The sequence below is a fragment of the Triticum dicoccoides genome, chromosome 2A (assembly GCF_002162155.2).
Source record: "Triticum dicoccoides isolate Atlit2015 ecotype Zavitan chromosome 2A, WEW_v2.0, whole genome shotgun sequence".
Taxonomy (NCBI): domain Eukaryota; kingdom Viridiplantae; phylum Streptophyta; class Magnoliopsida; order Poales; family Poaceae; genus Triticum; species Triticum dicoccoides.
The window spans coordinates 199457220-199464881 of record NC_041382.1 but is presented as its reverse complement, the minus strand read 5'-3'; positions in this window follow the sequence as shown (position 1 = coordinate 199464881).

The following is a 7662-nucleotide window of genomic DNA, read 5'->3' as shown; positions in this document are numbered from 1 at the left end:
TGCTTCTCTAAGTGTTGGTCCAACCTGAGCGATGTCCGGCACCCCCTAGGCAACTAGGGTCTATGCCAACCCGACGTCTGGCTCATCTGGTGTGCCCTAAGAACGAGATATGTGCAGCTCCTATCGGGATTTGTCGGCACATCGGGCGGCTTTGCGGGTCTTGTTTTACCATTGTCGAAATGTCTTGTAACCGAGATTCCGAGTCTGATCGGGTCATCCTGGGAGAAGGAATATCCTTCGTTGACCGTGAGAGCTTGTGATGGGCTAAGTTGGGACACCCCTGCAGGGTTTTGAAATTTTGAACCCGTGCCCGCGGTTATGGGCAGATGGGAATTTGTTAATATCCGGTTGTAGAAAACCTGACACTTAACTTAATTAAAAAGAATCAACAGCGTGTGTAACCGTGATGGTCTCTTTTCGGCGGAGTCCGGGAAGAGAACACGGTCTCGTGTTATGCTTGAACGTAAGTAGTTTTAGGATCACTTCTTGATCTTTATAGTTTCTCGACCATGCTTTGCCTCTCTTCTCGCTCTCATCTGCGTAAGTTAGCCACCATATATGCTAGTGCTTGCTGCAGCTCCACCTCACTACCTTTTCCTACCTATAAGCTTAAATAGTCTTGATCGTGAGGGTGTGAGATTGCTGAGTCCCCGTGACTCACAGATTTCTTCAAAACCAGATGCAGGTGCCGATGATGCCAGTACAGGGGATGTGACCGAACTCAAGTGGGAGTTCGACGAGGATTTAGGACGTTACTATGTTTCCTTTCCAGACGATGAGTAGTGGAGCCCAGTTGGGGCGATCGGAGATCTTATGCATTTGGGGTTGTCTTTATGTTGGTTCCGTAGTCGGACCTAGATTGTATTCTGGATGATGTAATGCTATATTTATGTATTGTGTGAAGTGGCGATTGTAAGCCAACTCTTTATCTCTTTCTTATTCAGTACATGGGATGTGTAAAGATTACCCCTCTTGCGACATGCCTACAATTCGGTTATGCCTCTAAGTCGTGCTCCGACATGTGGGCTATATAGCCACATCATGGGTGTTACAAGTTGGTAATCATAGCCTTCCCCGACTTAGGGGCCCCCCCTGCTTGATCGAATCGCTGGCGTTGTTGAGTCTAGAAAAATATTTTGAGTCTTTTAGGATTATATATATATATCGAAGAGTAGGATTCTTTTTACTCCTCAGTCCCTTTGTCGCTCTGGTGAGGCTTCCTGACGTAGAGTTTTGACTCTTCTCTTCTCAAATTTCATGAAAAAGAATTTAGGATCACGCGGGTATCTTGGAATCGTTCCGATGGTTTTTTGAAGAGAACATTGTTCTTGGTGCCTCCTGACATTTAGGGGTCGTGGCAGTGTCCTGGGGAGTTGAGCTCCGAGGTGTTGTCGTCACAATTTTATTGTTGCAGTTCTGGAATACCTGAGTTCGCCGATATCAAAAATCTCTTTTATGCAGTTGTTGGTGAGATAACCTCGACGCCACTCAGTACTAGGGCGGGAGTTCGCGAGTATTGCCATAACTCGTATAGAGGATGCTTTTCGAAGGTTGAGGTAAATGATTTCCGAAGGTTTCTTGGTTATGTGTTGAAGGATGGATACAACTAGATGTAGGATTTGCTAGTTTTGGGTGAGATATTATGCTTCCCCTGTATCCTCAACACCTGATTGCATAACCAGAAAATTTCGGGAGTTTCATAGGTGGGAATTCATGTAACGCTAGTATTTCTTCCGCAGATATTTGGTTTGTGATTGGGTAATCCTTACCAATTATTTGTTCATATCCGTACCATGTTGATTTTATTCTTCTACCTTTATCCAAGTGGCTTCTCAATTTATGGAAGTGTGATGATTTACTTTGGAATTCATTCATTCATTCTTGTTCGATTGCTAAGGATACATGTTGCAATTTTGATCCATGATTCAGCTTGAATATATGTCTGTCAAGATGCTAACGGATGTCAACCTCTTCAGGATGGCTCCTCCAACACGTCAGAATCTGGAACCTCCGCCACCACCTCCACCTCCGGAGGCATGGCAAGCTGTTATGGCCTCTACCAACGCCAACACGCAGATGCTTATGCAACTCTTGCAAGAGCACGACCAAGGAAATCAAGGCCATGGCAACAATCAAGCTCAGTTTGCTACCCTCAACCAGTTCCTCGCAAACCAGCCGAAGTCCTTCAGTAACTGTGTCGAGGCCACAGACGCTGACGATTGGCTCGTGGATATCTGCAAACATTTTGAGTGTAGCAACGTTAGGCATGAGGACTTTGTCAAGTTTGCTTCACTCCAACTCAAAGACCAAGCTACTGAGTGGTATCAACAACACAAAGATTCCAGAGGAGGTCGTGTGATTACCTGGGATGATTTCCGCCGAGACTTCAAAGCTCACCACATTCCTCAAAGTGTTGTTGAGAGTAAGCGTGAGGAGTTCCGCAATCTGAAGCAAGGCAGCTTGTCTGTTTACCAGTACAACATCATGTTCCAGAGGCTCGCTCGCTTCGTCAAACAAGACGTCCCTTGATGAGAAGAGCATGATTTATCAATTCAGAGGTGGCCTTAGAGAAGATCTGCAACTAGCTCTCGTGCTTTTTGAGCCAAAACAGTATGATGAGTTCTACAACATGGAAGTAAAGCAAGAGGCTGCTCAGCTCAAGTGCGATGCTTCTAAGAAGAGAGTCAGGGATGCAACTCCTTCTTCTTCTTCAACTCAAGTGGCAGCTAAGTAGCAAAAGTTCTGGTTGCCTCCTCCTCCTCCGTTCCATCAGCCTTATCAGCAGAGGAGAAAAGGTGGAAATGGATCTTCCCACCCACCCAACCCAGGCTATTAGAACAAAGCTTCATCTCATGCTCCAAGATCAAGTGCTTCGTATCACTGGCCGCTCTCAGAGGTTACGTGCAACAAGTGTCAGTAGAAGGGTCACTATGCAAACAAATGCTTCAACCAGAGGCGCCTTCCGCCTCCTCCTGCTGTGAGATCTGTCAGCAATGCAGTGGTCAAGCATAATCCCAAGTCTGCAAAGGTCAACTTGATGAACGCAGCTTAGGCAGATGACTCTTCAGAAGTGATCATGGGTAATCTTCCTGTTAATGATATTCCTGCAAAAGTCCTTTTTGATACTGGTGCATCGCATTGTTTCATTTCAAGACCATTTGCATCTAAGCATGAGTTGCCTTTCCAAGATTTGCCTAAGCAGTTATCAGTTGTCTCTCCGGGTAAATTCATGAACGCGAGCTCTATGGTTCCGGATGTTTCTATCAAGATGCGCGAATATAAATTTCTGTCCTCTCCAATTGTTCTGGGTAACTCGGATATTGATCTAATTCTTGGCATGGATTGAATTTCTAAGCACAAGGCTCAGCTTGATTGTGCTGCAAGGCAGATTCAATTGACACACTCGTCTGAGGATGTGATCATCTATGCCGCTCATGATGATACCATTCGACCGTTTTCTCTCAACTAGAAGGGCGAGTTGAATGCCATCTCTCAGATTCCAGTCGTTTGTGAATATCAAGATGTCTTTCCAGAAGAGCTTCTGGGAATGCCTCACCGGCCAGTTGAATTCGTCATTGATCTTGAGCCTGGCACGGAACCTGTTTGCAAACGTCCTTACAAGCTTGGACCAAAAGAGTTGAAGGAGCTGAAGAAACAACTCGATATACAAGAGTGTATGGGTCTGATCTAGGGGTGGACTAACGAGTAGCTCGGCTCGTTAAGCTCGTACTCATTAAGCTCGTGCTCGTTAAGGCTCGACTCGTTAAGCTCGTTAAGATTAATGAGCAGAAAACCCTGCTCGGCTCGGCTCGTTTGAAGCTCGTTAAGCTCGTGAGCGCTCGCGGGCGTTTGTTAATAGATTATAATGTGTTATGATATACAGGATGAATGTGTAGGTGTAGTTTTCAAGATGAAATATGGTGACTACAAAAAGGAATGCACTAGTTTGTTGCCTCATATGTCGATTAGATTGAATTGATGGGCTGAGGTGCTATAAAAATTTGTCACGTAAGATGAAAATATGTGTTATGTTGTTACTAACGAGCTTAATGAGCTACTCGTTAAACTCGTTAGCTCGTTCATTAAGCTCATTAAGCTTAACGAGCTGAAATCAATGATTGGCTCTGTTCATTAAGAAACGAGCTCTGAGCTTAATGAGCCGAACTATCGAGCGCTTATTAAGCTCGCGAGCTACGAGATTTGGGTCCAGCCCTAGTCTGATCCGACCGAGTTCTTCTCCATGGGTTTGTGGTGTTCCTTTTGTCAAGAAGAAGGATGGCACAGACCGACTTTGTGTCGACTACCATCCATTGAACAAGAAGACCATAAAGAACAAGTACCCACTTCCCAACATCAATGAGCTTTTCGAACAACTCAAGGGTGCTCAAGTATTCTCCAAGCTTGACCTTCATATGGGCTATCATTAGATTCGCATTCGTGAACAAGATATCCCCAAGACAGCATTTAGAACAAGCTATGGTTCCTATGAATACACTGTCATGTCTTTCGGCCTTGTCAATGCTCCTCCAACATTCTCTCACATGATGAATTTCATCTTAAACCCCTACACAAATGATTTTGTCTTGGTGTATCTCAATGATATTTTGGTCTTTTCCAAGAACAAGGAGGATCATGCCAAGCACTTGAGATTGGTACTCGACAAACTCAGAGAACATCAGTTCTATGCGAAGTTTTCAAAGTGCGAGTTTTGGCTCGATGAGGTTCTCTACCTTTGGCATATCATCTCAGCCAAGGGCATAACTGTTAATCCTGAGAAGGTGTCTGCAATTGTGAATTGGGAACCGCCTCAGAATGTGAAGCAGCTCCACAGCTTTCTTGGGCTTGCAAGCTATTATCGAAGATTCGTTGAGAATTTCTCTAAGATCGCGAAGCCTCTTTCCAACCTCCTCCAGAAGCATGTGAAGTATGTCTGGACGTCTGAATGTGACATTGCTTTCAACACCCTCAAAGAGAAGTTAGTCACAGCTCCAGTTCTGACTCCTCCCGATGAATCCAAACCATTCAAGGTTTTCTGTGATGCTTCCCTGCAAGGTCTCGGTGTTGTGTTAATGCAAGATAAGAAAGTTGTGGCATATACCTCTCGCCAGTTGAAGCCCAACGAAAAGAACTACCCCACTCATGACCTCGAGTTGGCGGCAGTTGTCCATGCTCTTTTAACACGGAGACATCTCTTGTTGGGAAGGAAAGTGGACATCTTCACTGATCATAAGAGTCTCAAGTACATCTTCACTCAACCCAACCTCAACCTAAGGCTGACTCGTTGGGTCGAGATGATTCAAGAGTATAATCCGAGTATCGAATATACTCCAGGCAAGGCCAATGTCACTGCTGACGCTTTGAGCAGGAAGGCTTACTGCAACAGTTTAATTCTCAAGCCCTTCCAACCGGATCTTTTTGAAGCTTTCCGCAAACTTAATCTCCAAGTTGTTCCTCAAGGATTCCTTGCCAACCTCCAAGTCTCTCCTACTTTGGAAGATCAGATTCCTGTGGCTCAACTTCTTGATGCAATGGTGAAGAAGGTGAAGAATGGGATTGCCAAGAGCTAACCCAAGTAAAAGTGCTATCGCCTTGATGACAAAGATACTCTATTCTTCGAGGATCGAATTGTTGTTCCTAAAGGTGACCTTCGTAAAGTCATTATGAACAAGGCTCACAATTCACTCCTATCTATTCATCCTAGAAGTACAAAGATGTACCATGACCTCAAGCAGTCATATCGTTGGACTCGAATGAAGTGAGAGATTGCTCAGTTCGTGAATGAATGTGATGTCTGTAGAAGAGTGAAAGCAGAACACCAACAGCCAGCTAGTCTCCTCCAACCTCTTGCCATTATAGAATGGAAGTTTGACCATATTGAGATGGACTTCGTGACTGGATTTCCCAAGTCCAAGCGTGGAAATGATGCTATCTTTGTTGTCATCGACAAGCTTACAAAAGTGTCTCATTTTCTTCCTATCAGAAAATCTATCGCAGCAGCTCAGTTCGCAGAGCTATATACCTCCAGGATTGTCTCTTTACACGGCATTCCGCAGTTGATATCTTCAGATCATGGAAGAATCTTTACTTCTAAGTTCTGGGATTCCTTCTAGAAGGCCAGGGCACTAACATTCGCTTCAGCACAGCCTTTCATCCTCAAACTAGTGGCCAAGTCGAGTGAGTAAATCAAATTCTTGAAGATATGCTCAGGGCTTGTGTCATTTCTTTCGGTATGAAGTGGGAAGATTGTCTTCCATATGCCGAGTTATCCTACAACAACAACTTCCAAGAGAGTTCTGGCAAGGCCCCATTCGAGATTCTCTATGGCAGAAAGTGCCGTACTCCTCTTAACTGTTCAGAGACTGGTGAACGCCAACTTCTTGGCAATGACTTGATCACAGAGGCTGAAGAAATGTGCAAAGGCATTGGTGAAAATCTCAAAGCCACACGATCGCGCCAGAAGAGTTACTATGATAGCAAGCATCGTGACTTGGCTTTCGAGATAGGAGACCATGTCTACCTCCGCGTCTCTCCAATGAAAGGTACTCGTCACTTCGGTATCAAAGGGAAGCTTGCCCCTAGATACGTGGTTCCTTTCAAGATCATGGGCAAAAGAGGCGACCTTGCCTATCAACTTGAGCTCCCATCCAACTTTCCAAATGTGCACGACGTGTTTCACGTGTCTCAGCTTCGCAAGTGTTTCAAGACTCCTGACCGAACCATCAACTTCGAAGAGATTGATCTCCAAGAAGACCTGTCTTATCATGAGCATCCCATTGCTATTCTTGAAGAAACTGAGCGCAAGACTCACAACAAGTCTATCAAATTCCTGAAAGTGAAGTGGTCACACCATTCTGACTGAGAAGCCACCTGGGAACACGAGGACCACCTCCATTCCGAATATCCAGAGTTCTTTCAGTCCTAGATCTCGGGACGAGATCCTTCCGTAGTGGTGGAGTGTTGTAACACCCTGGATGTAACTTACCATAATTGTACTCCAACTCTAGCCATTTTCGGCTCTAAGTTATGATATTCCCTCATGGTTGGGTTTTGTCTTCGTTGTGCATTTTGTTCATGTCATGCATTTCATATCATGTCATCATGTGCATCGCATTTGCATATGTATTCGTCTCATGCATCCGAGCATTTTCCCCGTTGTTCGTTTTGCATTCCGGCGCTCCTACGTCCTCCGGCACCCCCTTTTGTCTCTTTTCGTGAGCGGGGGTTAAACTTTCTTGGAATGGACCGAGATTAGCCAAGCGGCTTTGGTACACCACTGGTAGACCGCCTGTATGGTTTCGTGCCATTTAGAGTTCGTTTGATACTCCAACGGTTAACCGGGGAACCGTAAAGGCCTCGTGTGTGTTGCAGCCCAACACCCCTCCAAAGTAGCCCAATAACCCATCCAAGACCCCTCCATCCTCTCGGTCGTTCAATCACGATCGCGTGGCCGAAAACCGAACTCCATTTGGACTCTCCAAGCTCCCTCTACCTATATATTTGTTCTCCCCATCCAAAATCCGGGTCCCGAAACCCTAATTTCTTCCCCGCCGCCGCCGGACGTTTCTCCCCCACCGGCCGGATGTGTCTGATCCTTCTCCGACGCCACGTGGCGGTTTCCCATTTGCCGGGACAGCCGCGCCCACTTCCCCTGTGCCGCCGCCC